Genomic DNA, 22,169 nt, shown 5'->3' on the forward strand with positions numbered 1-22,169 from the left:
GTTAACATCTTATCATTGACCTCCCCGCCCCTCCCTTCCCGATTCTTGTTTTCCAAATCTTTTATGCAGCTTTCGTAATACTTATACATAATTAAACATTTACAATTCTTATTCTTCCATCATTACTATTTCCTTTCCAACTTTAAACACCCTCCTGACTTCTTCTAATTATATCCTTTAGCCTCTAATTACTCTCTAGGAAATATATCGTATTCCCAATCCTCCCTCTTTTTAAATATTTGTCATTCTTCTTGATTTTTTCCCCTACCTCTCCTGGGTAGCAATTCCCTCAAAGCCATCCCCAGATCCGTATTCCTTAAACCTTGATCCTTAAACCTTTCCATTTCTTAAACCTCATTGACCGTCCTTTGATTAATACTTCATAAAAAATAATAATACATTTTTACCCCACACCCTCCCTGGACCTCTCCTTCCCAAACCGCTCTCCCCTTTTCCCTTTTTGTTGTTTCTTATACTCAATCTGTTTCCCTCCCACATCTTCTTTTCCTTTGTCCCCCAATATCATCAAACTTCTGACTGGATTGTGTCCCCCTTCTCTCACTAGGAAGACACAGAACCAGTCCCAATCGTCCTTTTCTACCACATCTTGATTGTCTCTGACTGGGGCCTGGTCTCCCTCTCTCACTGGCAGACCAGAACCCCAGACTTTGTCCCAGTCTGGAGAGTCTTGCATCCAATAGAGTTCTTTCTCGGCCACTCTCACTGGCTGCTCTTCATCCGACTGCTCCTTTTTTCTTCTTCTTCTTGTAAATTTTCTCCGTGATCATCTTCTTCTTGCTGTTCTTCCTGTTCTTGTGGTAGGAAAGCTTCCACTTGGGGTTGTAAAGTCCTTTTGGGATAGCACAGTTCTTCAGTCATTTCTTGGATAAAATCCAAAATCTGTTGTACGGTGATCTCTTCCCCCTGCATGTCGGTTGTTTTGTCTGGCTGAGTCCTTTGTCTTCTCGTGTTACAGCAGGAAGCATATAGTGTGGTTCCCAGGGTGGTGCTATTGTCCTTTGTTTGTTATGTTTGCAATAAAAAATGTCTCTTTTACACCCCACGACCAAGATTTCTTAAGTCTCAGAGTCTCAAAGTAACACAAAATCACGCTATATTGTAACTATACTTCCAAAGTTCTCCATTGCTGATACATTCTTTCCCCTCGTCTCCTCACTAGTTTCTCTGGTAATGGCTTCCAGAGTCCTGCTCCCAGGGTCCCGGGGGGAACCGTTTAATCTTACAACGTCCTTTGCAGAGATCTAAAATAAAATACTCTCTTCCCTCGGCTCTGCCCTAAGGGAAGGGTTCAAGTTAACTTTCTTAGAAGAGTTCGTATCCTTTCATAAACACGGCTGCAGGCTAGTTAGCTGCTGGTTGGAATATCGGTAAGGGGGGGGAGCGACCTCCGTTCCCTTGTAATTTAAACTCCCCTCCCGTGTCCAAATTCAAGTCTCTCAAAGCCAATTCTTCTTTCTTTTTACTCACGGTCAAATTCTATTTTTGGAGGTATCTGCCGCTCTCCTGTCGTCGGATCGGAGCTTTCCGCCATCCAAGTAGCACTGGACCCAAGGCTCCGTCACGTTCTCTCTGCTCACGGTGCCCCCGAATAGAGGCTTTCCGGGCAGCGAATCGCGACTTAATGGGGCACAGCTGGGAAATCCAAGCCCCCAGAACGCACAATCTGGGGTTCTACGGGTGGTCGCGGCGCTCGCGTGACTCACCCCTCCCTTGGTGGTGGTGGGTGTCTCGGCGCTCGAGACGAACCCCGCCGAGCGACAATGGCGGCAAACCAGAAGTCCGGATTAATTCACTTTCCATTACTTTCAATGGGAAAGTTCGCTTCAGTTTATGAACGCTTCAGTTTATGAACAGACTTCCGGAACCAATTGTGTTCATAAACCGAGGTACAACTGTACAGCATATAAAGTGCTTCAGAACACAACCCTGGTGTTCCTATAAAACCTATAAAAACCTGCATCTAGCCTCAGTGGATGCATTCAGCATCCCTTCTTAGATGGTCAGATACGCACATGTGCCAAATAGATGCTTGCATTCATTTAATGCAAATGAAACTGACTTAAAAACCCACTACAAAATAAACAAATTCCTTCCAGTAGCCACTTAAAGGTAAAGGGACCCCTGGCCTAATTAGGTCCAGTCGTGACCAACTCTGGGGTTGCGGCGCTCATCTCGCGTTATTGGCTGAGGCAGCCGGCATACAGCTTCCAGGTCTTGTGGCCAGCATGACAAAGCCACTTCTGTCGAACCAGAGCAGCACACGGAAACGCCGTTTACCTTCCCACTGTAGCGGTACCTATTTATCTACTTGCACTTTGACGTGCTTTCAAACTGCTAGGTTGGCAGGAGCTGGGACTGAGCAACGGGAGCTCACCCTGTTGTGGGGATTCGAACCAACGACCTTCTGATCAGCAAGCCCTAGGCTCTGTGGTTTAACCCACAGCGCCACCTGCGTCCCGCACCTTAGAGACCAACTCAGTTTGTCATTGGTATGAGCTTTCGTGTGCATGCACACTTCTTCAGATACACTGAAACAGAAGTCACCAGACCCTTACATATAGTGAAAGGCTGGGGAGGGGTATTACTCAGAAGGGTGGTGGGAATGGGTGATTGGCTGATAGGTGTGGTAAACCTGTTGACGACTGTTAATGACTGCAATTGGTCTTACAGGAAAAAGCAAGGAGTGAGATGGCTAACCGTGTATAATGAGATAAGAATCCAATCTGGTAATAAGTTGCAATTCAGCAACATCTCTTTCCAGTCTATTTCTGAAATTCTATTGTAATAAGACAGCTACTTTGAGATCTTGTATAGAATGTCCTGAGAGACTGAAGTATATTCTTCTACTGAAGCTTTGTGATTTAGGGCTTTCTCAGTTGTTTTCTATAATAGGTGGATCTAAGTATTAAGTCATCAGGGTGTGCATTTAACCACTTTGTAAGATGATGTTAACAAAAATTAATACAGTGTACATAGGAAAGGAAAGGAAAGAGGATGATGAGCAGAAGGAAAAAAGTTCTGGAGAAATAAAGATTAAGAGTGTTTCCCAATTATTTGCCATTCATGATCATTCATTCATTCACAGTCATTCCCTTGAGGTTACATGTTCCAGCTCTGCTGATATTCAGATTTTCCAAAAATGGATGAGCTGTATCGGTATCTGAAAAGAGTCATGCTCCAAACAGCATACATACCTATTGCTAGTTCTACTTGCTTTCAAAATAAGTATGTGCAGATTAAAATAAAAAGAAATCCTTCCAGTAGCACCTTAGCGGCCAACTAAGTCTGTCATTGGTATGAGCTTTGAAGGTTGTATATTAAAAACACGAAGCAACAGGATGTAATGGGATAAATATTCAGTCTCTTTGTTTGCATCTTTAACTTTAGGATCATGGTTCACAAAAACATTAGTATATCCTAGGGGTTGGCAAATCTACCCATCTCTGTTTCTCTCATTTTTTCCATTCCTAAATTCAGTTCTCTACATTTCCACATTCATTTGTGATTTTTTTCTTTAAAGTATTCATAAAAACTCACCAGCATTTTAATCCAAATTTCTCCTAATACACACATTTTTTTTGCAATTTTACCTAAAATACACATTTTTTTGCAAGCAATCATCCCTAATATAATGCATTTTTGCAGACATTGCTTAACTGGAGAACTGCATTGCAAAAGAGTGTAGAGGAGCAAATTCTGAAGGACGGCTCTGTTTTGGTTCATGTATTATTTTGAAAAGTATGAATTAGGTAGGTTTGCCTTTAAATGCAAACTTAATTTAATATTGCCCTATCTCTACCTTCGATTCACAATCAGTGTGACCATTTGTCTACTAATCTTGTCCCAGCAATGATATGAGCTCTGTGGACAACAGTGATTTCAGTGGCCAGGTTGCTCACCGGAGCAAGACAGTTTGAGCATATTACACCAATCCTGGTCCGACTGCACTGGCTACCAATTAGTTTCCGGGCCCAATTCAAAGTGCTGGCTCAGGACTGCAATACCTTGAGGACCACCTCTTTCCATATGAACCTACCCAGACTCTGAGATCATCTTCTGAGGCCTTCATGTGCCTCCTCCTCAAGAGGTCCAGAGGGTGGCAACACGAGAACGGGGCCTTCTCTGCAGTGGCTCCCCATCTCAGGAATTCTCTCCCCAGGGAAGTTTGCCTGGCACCTTCATTATACACCTTTTGGAGCCAGGCAAAGATGTTCCTTTTTAGCCAGGGGTTGATCTCATTGACATCCAACACCCTTTTAGAATGTGGCTTTTTTGGGGGAGGGGGTGTTAATTGGTGTTGGTTTGATTTTATATGTTGTGGTCTTGTTTGTGAACCGCCCTGAGACCTCCAGGTATAGGGCGGTGTATAAATTGAATGAATAAATAAAATAAAAAATAAATTTCCTTCCCAGGAAAGGCAACATTCACTGAGGAGCACTCAATGGCTTGCCACTTTCTACTCATTCCACTATGGTAAATAGGGGGGGGGGGGAGTTTAGGCAGGCTGCAGGAGTTCCTGCCTGCCAGAGCATATTTCTTTCAGGCCCGGTTTGGCAATCAGAAACTATTACAGGCTTCTCCGTTTCCCAAGTTCCCTCGCCTGTCGATTCACTGGAGGAAGGAGGAAAACAGCCCACGGTAGTTCATGACTGCCACCCCGTGATCAGAAGGGACATGGTGAGCCTACAGTCAGGAAAGGGGACGAATCGGTTTGAGGCTTGTGGCTGGACCTGGGAGGTTGTCGCTGTCCCTCTTGCCCTCTCGCAGGCTTTGCCCGAGGCCACCTTTAGGTCTCTGATGCAGATCTAGAGTGGCACGCTATCATTCGCAGCTGCTGGCGGGCAACATTTCCACGCGGGTGCCTCCGCCAACTGATTCACCCAGCGCTCAAGCTTCGCTGCCAAACGCAGAGATGAGATGGAATCCCTTTCTTCAAGGGGCTGTTCTGATGACTCAGAGGACCAAAAAGAGAGAGAGGTCGCTTGGAAATGACTCTCTATAGCTCAATGTCAAAAGCAATGGACGCAAGTTAATACATTATCAGGATTTTTTTTTTTAAGTGTAATGTTATAGACCATGTTTAGATTCAGAGGTAATTAGAGATAAAGATTTTATTGACATGCATGATTGAAGATAATACAGAGGAGCCAGGGGAGGGAGGGGAGGGAAGTCAATTCAAGTAATCCCAAAATGTGGATTTAACATGGATTGTGTATGCAGTTGTTTTAAATGTTTTCTTTTATGTTTTCTTTAATGCAATGATTTTGTTTTTTGTGAAAATTAATAAAAATATTATGCCCCCCCCAAATGTCAGGCTGTTTCTTCCAAGTGAAACAGGTGCATTGTGTTCTACACACACACAAGAAGAAAAGGCTATTTTGAGATTAAATAGGACCCTCTCACACTGGTGCAGGACAGTCCTGGATTAAGATGAATCCTCAATCTGAGAGATCCAAAAGGACTCTCCTTATGTCAATCAAGGACCCTTCAAAAGTTTTGGCCAGCAGCTCCCAGCGGGGATGGGAAAGGCTATCTTATGTTCTCAACATTGTCCACCTCTATTGAAAACTTCAGGTTTAACAAGGTCATTGGCACTTTGTGCATCTCCTGATAGCAGATGTGGAGTTACCCCTTCCTTGTGTCAGAGGACCTGAGTGGGAGCTATTGCCTAGCAACACCAAGTACCAACAAGAAGGAGATCCAGCTGCTCCCCACTCCCATTGCCCTCCCATTGCCTTGGAGAACAACACCAAGGAAGGTCAAAGGTGGACCTACATTCAAAACCAATGTAGCAGTGCTACATGTGTTTCCATGCAGTATCCTCTGTGTAGCACAAGAGAGAATCCCAGAAAGGGGCAGAAATGTGGAGGTAAGATACTGCATTCCAGCAGTTGAAGAGGGGCCAGGTCCCTAATTTTCCATGGTAAATAAAAGCTGAATTGTCTGGGGATGGAGACAGGGTGTGGCAGTTGAAATTGACCAAAATAGATCCCATTAGAGTCAGGCTCAACTGGATCCAGGGCAACACCAGGAACCTATTGGAAAACGTTCAGAGATGAAGGATGGGCATGTTATCAATGGAAAAAATCTCACTTGTTTTGGTGCTTTAGCAGCTCTTGTTATCTATATTGCACAGTAAAAGAGCAGAGTTAATTTGTGTCCCAAATCACACTGATTAATTTGATTCATGGTTTCCAACAGATAAGACTGGGTAAGGGGTAAGCACAGTTTAAAATAAACTGACTCTTTATCTCACAGCATCAAAGGATATAGCAAGCCTTGTTTACTGTGCCTAGTTCTATGAGCTCCTCCAGTTGTTAAACACATTGACTGGAAGGCTTAAAATTGACAGGATAACGTTAATAAATAACAATGGGCAATGTCGGATGGAATAGGCTCTGCACAGATGGTAGAACAACATACTTGTCTTAACTCACTGATGACAAAAATAGTGTTATGAGTTTCTGGGTGCAGACACTGAACCCCTGGATTCAGCAAATGTTCAGGCCAGTTTCCTGGTGAGGTAATCACCTGGGAGATGAGCCATTAGGAGAAAATAGAAAGTGATGAGCCATTAGGAAAGCCAAAGCTCTGTGCCAGATGGCAAATTGGAGGGGCCTCTCCCTCAACTCGAAGACAAAGGGGGAGTTTTAACCAGAGTTTTAGAGTTGGCTGTGATTTAACCTGGAAGAGAGGGAAAAGGTGGAAGGCTGGAGAGAGAGTCAGAGCATGATGGCTGATTTATGTTGGAGTCCACTGCTGCAGCTATGGAAGAAGCAAGCTCGTCTTGAAGTGTCAATGCTGTGAACCCCTCCATCATAGACTCAGGTTGCCTATGAACCATATATCATAAAGACACCACAGTATCCACTGTGCCTCATTTCCCAAAGGGAACATGGACCCTGGGTAAGCACCTGGAACCACTGGAATCTTGCACCCCTCTGAGATTGGGGTTGGGTGCAACAATAGACTTCACACATACTCATTTTATCACAGAACAATTCTAACAATAACATTTGTTCAATGTGACATAGATACATCAGTGGAGGGGCCTTTGGTGTTCTGTGTACGGTTTATTAAAATGCTTGATACAAGATGAGTTTTAATTGCTAGATTTATTAGTATATAAATATTTATGATATAATCAAATAGTAACACATGCAAAAAGAATTCCCCACCTGGGGCACAACTGTTCTCAACATTTAAAATTAAAATTGAAAATGTCTAATATTTTTTTCCCCCACATAAGAACTAATTTGGAGCCTGGTTGAAAAGATGCCTTTAATTGACTGCTCTCGAAACATAGAGGGTCATATGTTTTGAAGGAGCCTTGCCATACTAATTTGATGTATGAATATGGGGAATTGAATATAACTGATATTGCTTTAATGTGTTTTTCTGTGAAGCTGGTAATGTTGTGAGGTGTGTGTCTTTATCTGCAAGGTGGTTAACACTACTCACAATGTGATTTTAAAGACCAACCTGTATATATCCAAGGTGGCGTTGGGAATGACTCCTGAGTGAAACCCCAGAATGTTGCTGACAGTTAGTGTAGACCAGGGGTGAAAAGGTAAAGGTAAAGGACCCCTGACAGTTCAGTCCAGTCGCAAACGACTCTGGGGTTGCGGCGCTCATCTCATTTTACAGGCCAAGGGAGCTGGCGTTTGTCTGAAGCCAGAGCAGTGCATGGAAATGCTGTTTACCTTCCCATTGGAGCAGTACCTATTTATCTACTTGCACTTTGACGTGCTTTTGAACTGCTAGGTTGGCAGGAGCAGGGACCGAGCAATGGGAGCTCACCCCATCAAGGGGATTTGAAACGCCAACCTTCTGATTGGCAAGCCCTAGGCTCAGTGGTTTAGACCACAGTGCCAACCTTTTTATACCTACCACCGACTAATGCATCTTTCCTGATGGTAAAATTTCCTTACCGCCCACCAGTGCTCGATGGAAGGAGGATTCAGCTTGTGCCGTAGAACCCCCTACCGCCCACCTAGAATCCTGAAACACCCACTAGTGGGCAGTAGGGACCAGGTTGACAACCCCTGGTGTAGACAATACTAATCAATTTGTGACAAATTGTACAAAGGAGTATGAATAGCTTATTGAAAATTCATAGGACAAAAGATGGAAACTTAGTACAGTAAATGCATCCCTAGTTCTCCAGGTGGTGAGTGTCAGGGACTGTTACTGGGCAGAGGAGGAATGGTGGAGACCACTTTCCCAGCCTAACCCTTCCAGAGAAGAAAAAGACAGTTCAGAATTACAACACGGGATTGTGGGAGGTCACAGCTTAGAGGCAGATGAGGGGAAAAGTTGGGAAATAATGGGAGAGGAGGAGGAGGAAGAAAAAGAAGCACCAGGGGACAGACAGCTGATGGACTCGGTGTCTTTAGAAAGCATTCCAAGACCCCCCCCTCCCAGAACCCAGTGAGCCTTGAAAGTAGGAGAGCAAAGAGCTCAAAGGCACAGGGTGCTTGTCAGCACCCATAGGGATGACACAGAGGGAGTGGGAGAGGCGGTGGTGGGGTTTCACTCAGAGCAACACCATTACTCCAAGAGGCTGCATTTCTAAGCCTCTCTCTGTGACTATTGAATAAAAAGCACCGGTAAGAACTTTCCTCGTTTTATCTATTCCTGGCAACCTACCGTGGGGGGTTGGATCCTCTGACACCTGACAGTGAGAGATTTCAAGGATCCCAGAACATACCTTGGGTTTGGTTTCCTTGGAATGAAGGTCACTGGGGATTGGTGGCATGTCTGTGATAGAACTAGGGTGGCCAATATAGTGCCCCCAAAGTCCTATCCATCCCAGCTACCCTGGCCAATGATTTAAAAATGATAGGAGTTGTAGTCCACAATGTCTGGACTACCCTTGAGCTAGAAGAAACATTTGAGGGGCTGCATATTGGTGCCATAAGCTACTCATTCCAATTCTGAAGTAGGAGGTTGCCTTGCCCTGCATTGACCACAAAGATGTGGGACATAATATACTAATGATGGATTGGGAAAGGCTTTGGAAGTCAGATATGGAATTTACTGCATGTACTTTACTGAAAGAGAATTCCATGAAAATTATGTATCGATGGTATTTAAGCCTGGTTAAAGTAGCAAAAATGTATAGAACAAGATCTAATAAGTGTTGGAAATGTAAAGAAACAGAGGGTACGTTTTATCATATGTGGTGGGAATATAGGAAGGTTAAAAACTTTCAGGAAATGATTTATAACAAAATGGGGGAAAATATGTTTAGAGTAACCTTTGTTAAAAAACAAAAAACAAAAAAACAAATCAGAAGCCTTTTATTAGGTATTGTAGGAACGGAGATTCCAAATGACCAGAAAGAATTGTTTATGACCACCGTGGATACTGTTAGCCCAAAGGTGGAAAGAGGAAGCAGTCCTGACCAAAGAAGATCGGCAAACCAAGTTAATGGACTATGCTGAAATGGTGAAACTTACTGGAAAGCTCAGAAATCAAGACAACAAGAAATTTAAAAAAAGAATGGGAAATGTTTATTATGCATTTGCAAAAGTATTGTAAACAGGTTAATACATTGGCAGGATTTTAAGAACACTTGGAATTTTGGAAATAGTAACAATAATTTGGAGTAGAAATGAAATGCAGTTGACAAGAAAATTCAATGAACCGTGGCGGGGGGAGTCACAGGATTCGGAGAATCCCATTTTATGAATCTGATATTGTTTTGTGTATAGAATCATAGAGTTGGAGGAGACCACAAGGGCCATCCAGTCCAACCCCCTGCCAAGCAGGAAACACCATCAAAGCATTCCTGACAGATGGCTGTCAAGCCTCTGCTTAAAGACCTCCAAAGAAGGAGACTCCACCACAGGTATATTTTTCTTTGTGGTTGTTGTTGTGTTTGTTTCTTTATTTTTTATTTTTGTTGAAAATTTAATAAAAATATTATAAAAAACACATATGTGTAAAAAAACAACCATCTATCATAAAGATGCCACAGTCTCCACTGCGCCTCATTTCCAAAAGAAAACACAAACTCTGGATAAGTGCCTGGAACCCCTGGAATCTTGCACTGCTTGGAGACTGGGGTGGCATGCAACCATATTTACACTTGAGGATTCATTTATTCCTATGTCAACATTTCCACTGCATGGATCACCCACTGTCAGAATGTTTATTTTTCATGCACTTCTGCAGGGTTGGAAACTCCAGTCTAATGTGAATGTTCTTTGTGTTCTGCCTTATTGAATCCCTTCATTATTTTGAACACTTCTGTCAGCGTGCGTCGAGAGCCTCCTTGTTCCCATTCAATATATGCTTCATTGTCTTTGCAGAAAAGAACTGACTTTGTGGGAAATGACAGGAGCAGGCATCTAATTTGGCCTCGTATCCTCTTTGTGAGGAGCAAAGCATTTGTCCGTGCTTTACATACTTCATCTCCGCTTCACTGGTTCAAGGTACAGTGTTACTTTTATCGCCGCTTTCAGAGGGGGGAAACAGATACAGATGTTGTATAAGAAAACAGATTTCTCCCAGAACCAACACGTCAAGGCAATGTCACCCCTGTTTTCTCAGTAGTGGTATCTCAGATAAAAAGAGACAGCAGACATCTTTTATTTCATGCCTCATAAACAAACAAGGAACACCGTGGGAATTTCTTTTGTAACATTCCCTTGCATTGCTTTTTTAAGAACAATGAACAAGGTGCATCTTTACATCACAGTGGGAGAAATTTTTATTAAAACAGATGCACTAGTTCACCTTTACTACTATCTGAACTGGTTCCTTTATTATTATTTTCCCCCTCCATTTTCCCCTTCTATTGTACAATATTTTAAGTACTACCGGTATCAGATCCCTAATGTTATTTATAGTTTGGTTTAAGCAGCATGATAAATGTCGCTAAGAACTTATCAAGATCCTTTTACAATCACACTTAAACTTTACTGCCATGACTGGCAATGATGATTGTCAGAGGTTATTGCGGCTACTCTTGAGTAACGGCGCTCCACACCTGCTTGTCTTTAAGGTGTTTTTATTGTGCATTCTATTTACAGTGCAAAGAGTCTGGAAAACATGTCTGCTTAGTCTGAGTCAGAACCTCGCAATGGCTTCTTTCTGTTTCGCGCCCAACATAACAGCTTGGGAACCCCAAAGTGCCTCCCTCTCATCCTACGGGGTGCCGAGCACCTCAATTCAGGCGTCAGGGGGGCGTCCTTCTGACTGCTCTCCTGTCATTTCCTCCCCAGCTGCCTCCTTCTCTACTCAGTGTTGAGGCTCTGTGATGCTGCTAGAGCCTCGTCCCTCCCTCCCTGCTTCCTGACTTCTGTAATCTGATCCGCTCCCTCCCTCCCTGCTTCCTGACTTGTGTAATCTGATCCGCTCTGAGAGGAACTTGACCTGATGAGGGGGGGGGAGCTGTTCCCTATAAGCCCTCCCCCTTACAATGATGATCATAATTAGTATCTGACTTTTCCATAAAACTCAGAATAAACCCATTGAAATTCATTGACTCAACTAACTGATGTTAATTAATTTCATGAAGCCCGTCCTGAGCACAGCTTAGATACAGTGGAACCTTGGTTCTCGAACGTTTCTATTGACGAACGATTCAGAACCCGAGCACCGAAAACCCGGAAGTAATTGCTTCCATTTTCGAACATGCCTCAATATTCGAACAGCTTCCACTGCATGTTTTTCCTTTTCTCCCAATGGATTTTGCCAACCACCCATTGATCCTCAGTTTTCAAAAGTTTCAGAAGTCGAACGGTCTTCCGGAATGGATTACGTTCGAAAACCGAGGTTCCACTGTACAACACAACAATGATAATAATTGGAAGCAACTTCAGCACAGGCTCCCACTATGTGGATCATCCAAGGACATCAAATGTTTCTGCATTTGATCCCATATCTAGAAGGGGGGGGAAGGGGCATCTGAATATATGGTGCCATCTTCCACTGAACCAATGACACTGGTCCATATAGCCCTAAAACATTTAATTTGTCCATTATTGACTCCCCAGAGACATAGGCTGAAACCTTTTCTGATATTTTTAAAATAGAAATATTGAACCTTGAACATTTTCTTCCCTGTTACTAAACTAGGGCTCCTCTGAACCATTAAGGCTTTCCCCCATTAGCCTTTGGCTGTTGGTCTTACTGGGAACCAGAATGTAACCACCTGCCACAGTTATTGTGTTTAGCCTGGATGTGAGAAGTCCAGCTTCAAATTCTCTATTTAGTCTTGAAGCTCACAAATGGCCTTCTGGCAAGTAACTATCTCTAATACTACACATGCTATTGGGTGGTTGAAGTGCAGCTATGATCTCCTTAGAAGAAAGCTGGGGTATAAAATAAAGAGCTGGCTGAAGAGGGAAAACCGTCTTCATTAACTGAAATAACCCTTTTAAAAAGGAAACAAATAAACCCAACTGAAAAAAGAATAGTCAGGAAACAGTTAATGTTCTACTGAATGCCATTTCCACATTTTATTAAAGTCAGGGTAAATTAGTCTGCTGCCTGAATGTTAAATCCCTTACATTGCACTGGGCTCCTTCTGATTTTATTATAAATCATGTATAAAATTCAATATCACTTAGCCAAAGAAATGTATGAAATCCAATCTTCCCAATTAAAACTTGTGAACATTGTTGGAGACAACATTCATCTTATATAGATTGCAGCTCCTCTGTACACAGATATTTTCTTAATGCTCAAATAATATGCATTTATGTCTAATTAAAATAAATGAAGTAAGATGGCAGGCAAGACTATCAGAACTGTGTCCTCAAAATGAAAGAGAATGCACAGAAGACCCAAAATACTTCAGATGTGTTCAGTCATTTGAGGACATATGCTCTCTGAAGGAAAGAATGTAAATAAAATTTGGCCAAATATAATTCTTCCTAGGCATAAAGTTGGTCCTCCAGCTTTTTTCTTAAACTTATGAACTTACTCCCAACATTTGTGCAGAACTTATTATTATTATTTAATTTCAGTGGTGGTGGGAGTATGTGTCCCTTAATTAAAGCCAGAAGCTGCTTAGTCATGCTGGCCACATGACCCGGAAGCTGTACGCCGGCTCCCTCGGCCAGAAAAGTGAGATGAGCTGTGACTGAACCTAACGATCAGGGCTCCCTTTACCTTTACTTTTAATGCCTATCCAATACTTCCCCATGTCTGTATATCTTGGGGCTACAGATGTTGTTGGGCGGCAACTTCCACCATCCTTGGTGGAAGCCCAAGAATCCCCTTTGGTCAAGGTGGGCGAGTCTGAATGGGGTCGATGAAGGAGCACAGAAGCGGTGGGGATGCGCCAGAGCCCCACAAAAGGGGGCCCATCTTCACCCTAAACGAAGCGGTGAAGCAAAACAAGGAGACCTGGCTGGTCATCAGCGGACGCATCTATGACATCACCCACTTCCACAGCAAGCATCCAGGTGGAGAGGAGGTTCTGCTCGAACAAGTTGGTAGAGATGCCACTGAGAACTTTGAAGATGTTGACCACTTTTTGGATGCCCAAGAGATGCTCGACCAATACCTTATAGGAGAGGTTCATCCATGTGACCGTAATCCTAATGCTTCCAAGGTTCCAAACAAGTCTCCCTCTAAAGAATCAAGTTCTGGACAGTGGCTGATCTCTGTTTTGGGAGCCCTAGTCTTGGGATTGATGGGAAATCCTCCTGATTTGACCTTGCTGAACCTTTAGGACCGGAAAGCCACTGAAAATGGTGGGGTTTTTACTAAATTCTGATGAACGCCTAGATGTTGTCCTTCACTTGTTTCAGTCAGTCCAGCAGCCCTGGTGTCTGCAAAGCCAAGCGGGAATTTGGTGGTGCCCTCTGTTATCTTTCTTGTAACTGCAGAAACAGCAACTTCCTGCCATTCCATGGCTTGGCATTTCTGTCACCATTGGCCATGAGTCACTTTTCATCCAGCAGCTTCTGGTTTGTCGTTTCAACAAATCCTGCATCTATGGGTGTAAAATAAATTGCACACTGCTAGTTGACTCACTGATTTCAGAGCAGATTTGCAGATAATTTTTATTCTGACAGATGCAGCTTTATTTATAGTGCCAAAATAGAGCACTTTGCCAGTTATGTTTATTTTTGAAATCTGCAAACACATCAGCAGCTTCCAAAAATGCACAAGAAGCCTTGGGAACTATTTTCCCAACAGCATTTCCCTTTTCTAGCTGAATATATTTTAGGAGTCCTAATTAGATGAATATTTGTCCGTCAGATTGAAACGATAGCAGGTGCTGGCTTTTCAGCTCCCCTTTGGAGTGGAGGCAGGAAGAGAGGAGCTACTAGTCGTGAGCAAACGAGAACATCTGCATTTAAGCAACCAAAACATGTCTTCCTTTGTGACTAATTTGTTGATTTGTCCATGTAGAAATCATTTTGTTACATCTTCAAAACAAATCTTTGAACACGCAAAGGCAAGCCCGGTGCTACGATGTGAGATTAATGTATTTATATACTTAATCTTGTCTGTGCATAACTCCAAGGTAATTAAGTTGTCATAATAATAATAATTCCCATATTAGAATCCTCCAGTTCTGAAGTTACGAGGACCACAGTTGTCCTCATCCTGTGTCTGTTGACATGATCATTCTGCCTGTGTGGTTAGCTTTGCTGTTAAACATTCTCCCCTGTTGAGAGCCTGAGGGCCCTGCCTTGCCTCTCTCCACCTGGCTTAGGGAAGGGACTGGCAGCCTGGAGCAGCTACTGGTGGACAGGCCACTGGCCACTGCTGTACTTCCTGGTCGGCCTCTACACCAAGTGCAGTTGCCACTCGCTTCTGATGGATAGGCTTATCTTGTAGTTCCTCAAGTGGGAACGGACCTCCTGATTATTGAAAGCGATGTGGGCAAGTTCCTCCTCAACAGTGCCTAGGCAGGCTACCTGGAGTCAACATCCACCTTACCACTGGCGGTAGGCCTGAGAGCCCCACCATCGCCTGCTACTCGAGGACTCCAGCCAGCACCGGATCTGGTTGAGCTGGCTTAACAATAGGCATTATGTACATTTGTGTATTTTAAGGAACTGAACAGAGTGAAAGGTTAAGAGTCATGGGGGTGCAGAGATTGTGTGGATGAACTTAGTGCTTAACTGATAATTTTTGTTGCTATTTTGTTAATGTTTTTAATATTGTTTTATAGATTCTAAATGCTGCATTGATTTGTTAATCACATGGCTTGTCATAATTGTGAGGTTTGGCTTATTTTTTAGTTGCTGTTTTGTTATGTTTTTTAAAGATTGCAACTGTTTTATTGACAATTGGTTTAATTGTTTTATATGATGTACACTGTATTCGCGATGCGCTATTATGCTACGGTTATTTATTGGTTGCAAGCCACTTTGAGATCCATTTGAATGAACAGCGACACAGAAATACAATAAACCAATCAAATCAAGTCAAATCAATCAATTTGTGCAGAGATCAGTCTACCGAAAAAAGGGGAGAGGAAATTAACATATAACAGCAGCTAGCTAGCACCAGTGATCTCTATCAACACATGATAAGACCTGCAAGGGGGGAAAATGGTTAAATGACATGCTTGTCCTTTCCATGTCTCAGCTGAGTATGTAGACCATCTCACAAGGAATATATGCCTCCTGTTTCTCAGAGATAAGCATTGCATTCCTGAACTGCATACTTTCTCAGTATCTGATCAGTGGACTTGTTTACCGCCATGCTCATTAGTTTCTGTTTAATGGACCGGTTGGCTGAAACAGTGTCTCAAAATATGATGTGCAAAAACAGGCAGAAGCTTCATGTCTGTGGTTGCCTGCAGACATTTACTGAGCTTTTGTCATGATTTGTTTTCTTAAAGTTAACAGGGAGGTTATATGCTGTCACGCTTTCCATCTGATAAGTCAGTGTACTGGTTTAGAGTATCAGACTAAGACCTGGGAGACTGTGAGTCAAATCCCTACTTGGCCCTGAAGCTCACTTTGTGACTTTGGTTCGGTCACTGCCTCTCAATTTAACCTCCCTCACAGGGTTTTTCTGGGGATTAAATGAGGTGAGAACCACATACTTCTTAGAAGAAAAGGTGGGCTATAAAAGGAAATAAATAAAATGTATTCACAAGAGATGCTGGGAAACACATCAATATTTATTAAAATGTTTAGAAACAATGCTTTCAATATTCTGTAAAGTGGTACTTTGTTTCTCAAATGGCTTGGTTCTCAAACGCTTTGGTTCCCAAGCGCCAGAAACACGGAAGTAAGTGTTCTGGTCTTCAAACATTTTTCGGAAGCCAAACATCCAATGCGGTTGTCGGCTATTGTTTCCGGGGTGCCTGCACCAATCAGAAGCCGTGTCATGGTTTTTTAACATTTCGGAAGTCAAACGGACTTCCGGAGTGAATTAAGTTCAAGAACCAAGGTATCACTGCATTTGACACTTTTGTTTTTGCTCTTTATTTTCCATTTTTTTGTTTTTGAGGCTTTTTCAGTTAATTTGTTTTTGTGACTGTGTGGAACCCAGTTCAGCTACTAATTAATTGATTATGTGACTGTGGAAATAGTTAGAAGCCCCCCATCCAAAAAATGACTATCATCAGTGCAGGGAAGGAAAAAATAATTTTTTTTAATTTTTATCATCTACAATACTGTCTTATTTATTTTATAACACAGTACACTGATAATTGCTTTAATTTCATTGTCTCGTTAGATAGTAAAATTCATGTTAAATTGCTGTTTTAGGGGTTGATTTTAAAAGTCTGGAATGGATTAATCCGTTTTGCATTACTTTCTATGGGAAAGCGCGCCTTGGTTTTGGAATGCTTTGGTTTTGGATGGAGTTCCGGAACGGATTAAGTTTGAGAACCAAGGTACCACTGTATATAATACTTCAAAACACAAAAAAACCACAACAGGTATCAATATAGCATATCAATAGCATATCAATAAAAACTGGTTAGTTAAGAAAAATACTTTCTAGTCTGAACAGTATCATTTTTAAAAGACATCCAAAAGAAGAGATGAGTCCTGCCAGACTTCTATTGGCAATAAGACTCACAGGGCAGAGTCAGTCACACTAAAGACTTGGTCCCTGGTAAAAAGCAACCAAACCTTAGGGGCATTGAGTGTTGCTGCAAGCAGAATCCCTGATCTGGACCTTGTGCAGAGTAGAAAGGAATACGCTTCACCCCGAGAATGCATTCCAAAAAGTTTTACAGTACTGTACTGCAAAAATGTTGTAAACTAGTTACAAAATAAAACATTGCAGAAATACAAAGTAACACATTGCTATTTAACAAACTAGCAATGTGGTCCAGTCTTCTTTTTACGGTAGTTCTTAATACAGTTCAATAAACTTTCCTCTCTCTGGTCCCAGAGAGAGCTCCTATGCAAGCCTCTTGCTTATTTGGGATCACTGATGAGCTTCTATTGCTTTCGGCTCCAAGAACTGACTAAGATGCTGAGTTCTCAGGTTGTACCATCCTGCTGTGAGAGATCTCTGCTTAGGTTTCTGGGGTGAGTTTTCAATTAGCCTTAAACACTCTCCTTACCACATAGTTAAATCTCCTGCCTAATGCAAATCTCCCTGCATATCATTTTATGCATATTAAACAAATCTCTAACATGGGGGACCTCAGTGATCAAAGGAATCAGGTGGTTTAAGGCACTTTGAAATCAGTGGTTTAGGTCTTTGTGAATTAACACACAAACACTAAACCTAGCCTGGAAGCAAATTGGCAACCAGTGTACAGTGGTACCTCGGTTTTAGAACACAAACCGTTCCAGAAGACCATTCAGGTTCTGAAATGTTCAAAAACTAAGGCACAAAGGGTGGCCTGCAAATTTAATTGAGAAAATTGAGAAACACTTAGTGGAAGCCATTCGACTTCCAAGGCACATTAAAAAATGGAAGCATTTACTTCTGAGTTTTTGGCGTTCAAAAACTGAAATGTTTGTCAATGGAGACATTCAAAAACTGAGGTACCACTGTAGTTCTCTCACAGGAGTGCACTGCTCCTGTGAGTACCTTGGCCACTGCAGTCTTCACTAGTTGTACCTTCCAGACCAGATGTTTTGGATTTCAACTCCCATCAGCCCCAGCCAGCATGCACAATGGTCACGAATGATGGGAGTTGTAGCCTAACACTATCTAGAGCAGGCATGTCAAACCTGCGGCCCTCCAGATGTTTTGGACTACAATTCCCATCTTCCCCAACCACTGGTCCTGCTAGCTAGGGATCATGGGAGTTGTAGGCCAAAACATCTGGAGGGTCGCAGGTTTGACATGCCTGATCTAGAGGGTACCAGGACATGTGTGGCACTGTGGTCTAAACCACTGAGCCTCTCAGGCTTGCCAATAGGAAGGTTGGCAGTTCGAATCTGCTCAACAGGATGAGCTCCCATTGCTCTGTCTGAGCTTCTGTCAACCTAACAGTTCGAAAGCATACCAGTGCAAGTAGATAAATAGGCACCGCTGTGGTGGGAAGGTAAACGGTGTTTCTGTGCGCTCTGGCACTTATCACAGTCCTCTGTGCACCAGTTGTTGTTTAGTCATGCTGGCCACATGACCCGGAAAGCTGTCTGCGGAAAAACGCTGGCCCCCTGAAAAGCAAGATGAGCACCTCACCCCATAGTCACCTTTGACTGGACTTAACCACCCAGGGGTCCTTTACCTTTACCTAGAGGGTACCATGTTGTTTACACCTGGTCTAGTGGGCTACAGGTATAAACCCCTGGTGCACACTTGGTGTGTTCCAACAGACTGAAATGTTTCTATCCTGTGACAGCAAAGATAGGTAAAAGGACACTGGCCCTCAGCTGTTGTCCAGATAAAAAAGGCCTGTTTGGAAGTGAGACCCCCCCACATGATAATTTCTTTAGTGTGCCCCCTTTTTAATGTCCAATTTCAAATATTTTTGTAAGCTGATCAGAGCCTTTAAACTACAACATATGTATGAACATGTATACAGATTAAAACCAACAAACAAATAAATTGCCATAAAAATCTAAGCAAGATAACTTTCAGTCTATCATTTCCAACATACTCCTTGGAATCAATTTCCCATTTAAGCCCTACGGAAGCTATTCTTATCAGTGCTTTGTAACAGCTGCCTTCAAAGGCTTTCTGGGGGGAAATGCAATTGTACTTATTTTGCAACTACTGTTTCTATTTCCCCTTTTTGCAGTTTAGGCCTATTTAAACATGCATTATTCAAATCTCCTTATCAGTTGGATTAGCTTGACATGAAACACTACAAACAACCTGACAACTTCTTGAAAACTGGAAAATTAATAGATTTAGGCTGGCATGCATTAATATTCCAGAAAGATTCTCATTTTCAAATAAATGGCATTTTGCCAAGATTTAGAAGGAATTAGTCTATGCTTAAGGAGCCCTAAATGAGGACATTTTGCTTAAGTTTGTGAGCTTCAGATGTGATTCACTGCATTTCATTGACGTTTTAATGCAAAAGGTTTGAAAAGCCAAAGTACAAATGGAAAGTGCCATTTTACAATGCACAATCATCCATGAGTACACATTCTCTACTACGGTCACAGCTAATTTCACTTTTTGTGCTCTGTTGCTTGGTGGATAGCAACACTATTAATATATTCCTATTTAGAATGAGTCATCTTCTCACATGGCTTGCAGGTGTTATTCAAAAGAGAGTGTTTGGTTAAAAACTTTGCCATCTGTTTCCACTAGCAAAGGGTCAGGGCAATCACAAGCACAAAGTCACTTCTACAGTGAACCCAAAATTTAATACCTCGTTTACAAATAAGGCACAAATGAGGCACAACAGCCTGCAATAATAATAGGGATCCACTTAATACCACACACATAATTATCTAAGCTGCCGTACAACTATAATTTATTTGTGATTAATTCATGGTCAGTTCAATCCCATGCACGTCTACTGAAACATCACTTCTATTGAATTCAGTGGGACATACTCCCTGGTAGGTGTGCATAGCCTGATTTTCATTTCACTGGGAGAAAGCCCGATTGAACTCAGTTTGGACTTAAACTTCATGCAAAGGATTGTGCCTATTTTTTTATAGGAACAATAGGAGAACACCTCAAGGGAGCGCTGCCTTGAAAACAGAATTAAGACTGCAATCAAAACCTTGTCTACGAAGAAGTAAGTCCTACTAAATTCCTGAGTGGGTTTAGGATTGCAGTCTAAATTGTATTTATCCTATGGCAACTTCTACCAAGCTGGTGGCTTCCAGATGTTAGATTACTACAACTCCTATCAATCGCAGTCAGCACAGCTATGAAGGCAGGGGATGATGGAAGTTGTAGTCCAAAATATCTGAATTGGCATAGCTGTTCCATGGCCTAGAACAAGTATACAGGTAAATCAAGCCCCATGCTCAAATAATATAGACTTTCAGTCACATTATAAATTTCAGTTGGAAAGGGTTGTTTCTGCCAAAGACATTCAAATGTACAAAGAACTATACACCAGACACCAGAAGACTTTGACTAGTAGTTATAACACTCAGGAGCTGGTCTATTGCCCCTTGAACTACCAGGGTTACTGCTTCAATGCATGACTGTGGTGTTTCACCTCTAGAGGGTCTAGAAAGAGTTAAGTTGCCAGGGAGGTAAACAGCCAATGGGAGCTCTCCAGGCAGAAGCTGGGGTATATAAGGGGAGATAAAAAAGGGAGATAAAGGAGTTGAGTTGAGGTGGATTTGATGAGAGAGGATTTTGAAATAGAGGGTTAGAGAAGCTAGAGGTGAGCGGTGGGGCATAATCTATAAGAGTTAAGAAGATAATTTCAGTCAGGGAGAACAAGGGGGAGAACTAAGACTAACGGTTCAGCTTAAAGTAAACATAACTGAGAAACCAATAAGAATTGAGATGCTTGTAAGATCTGCACAATAAATAAACTTAATTGTTTTGTTTCACTGTTCAACTGACTGAGTTCAAATCAATTGTGTACCAGTACACAGATATACTGGTTGGTGGCAGCAAAGGGAAGAAATAAGTGAGGGAGGTATAGGGTCAATAGACCGTCAAACGTCCGGGGACCCTTTACCGGTGTAACTCGCCACAATGACCTACATCTCGAAGTTGTTAAAGGTATAAGTTTAATATACATAAAATGTAATGTTTGTTTGCATTGTGTTGGAAAACATTTTGCAAAGAGAAGTTTGCATTAGGTTTCACTCTGACAAATGCGGCAGAAAATGTTGGATGTTTCCACTTCAGTACTGTATTTAGGCAAACTGATGACTCATCCCGGAAACCCAAGCTGCAGCCTGAGACCTCAGTGTCTTTATCAGTGAGGAGCCTGTAGCAGTAGCAGTTGTGGCTAAGCTCTGCGATTATGAATAAACAAGTTGCTTAGGATCACTCTCTCTGGGACCAGAGAGAAAAGTTTATTGAACTGTATTATGGACTTAATGGAAGTCTAGACTGCATTAATCACTGTTTAGAGCAATGTGTTATGAATAAATGTTACAAAAATACAAAGTAACTGTTATATGACTGTTTTGCAGTAAAGTGTTGAAACTCATTTTGGTGGCAAAGATCAAATAAATTTTACTCTGTACAAGGTCTGGATCAGGGATTCCATTGCAACAATTCTAACAGAGTTGGAGTTGGTTATCCCTGATCTAGGCTATCCCTGATCTAGGCAGGTCAAATCATGTGGCTACTTTTCAAGCTTGTGCCCCACTTTCGTTTGGACCACAGACATTATAATGGGAAGAACCTGCATGTTCCAACCAATCCACATGAGAAAAGCTTACAGCATCACCAGTGCGCTATCAGAGTTGACTATGGCGGGGAAGATTTTGCAGCAGCAAGCACATGGGTAATGTCTGGATCAGACACTTACAATTACATATAAATTGGCAAGTAGCATTGTGTGGAAGTGTCATAATCTGGACCTTGAGCAGAAGCCAGGACTTTGAGGCAGGGGAGGAGGACTCAGACGGGTCAGGAGCCACAATCCCCTTGAACTAGCACTCCTTGAGACAGATTCTCCTGACATGAGCTGACTGAAAGACAACAGCTCAGAAAACTAGACCTTTAAGGCCCACCACTCCCCAGGCCTAATAGGAGTATTTGGGCCAAAAGGCCTCAGCTGAGCTCCAGCAGTTCTCTAAAAGGTTTGTTACTGTAACTGGAAACTTCTGTGTTGAAGCTACATGCTACTTGCCAGCCATTTTTTATTT

The 22,169-nt window shown here is 42.3% G+C and overlaps 1 pseudogene; it reads left to right on the top strand.

Moving 5' to 3' along the window:
* The first annotated feature begins 13,279 nt into the window (after positions 1 to 13,279).
* On the top strand, positions 13,280 to 13,711 carry LOC118083570 (cytochrome b5 pseudogene; annotated as a pseudogene).
* Positions 13,712 to 22,169: the final 8,458 nt, after the last annotated feature.

Source organism: Zootoca vivipara, chromosome Z1, assembly GCF_965207765.1.
Source record: "Zootoca vivipara chromosome Z1, rZooViv2.hap1.1, whole genome shotgun sequence".
In the NCBI taxonomy this organism is placed as follows: Eukaryota; Metazoa; Chordata; class Lepidosauria; order Squamata; family Lacertidae; genus Zootoca; species Zootoca vivipara.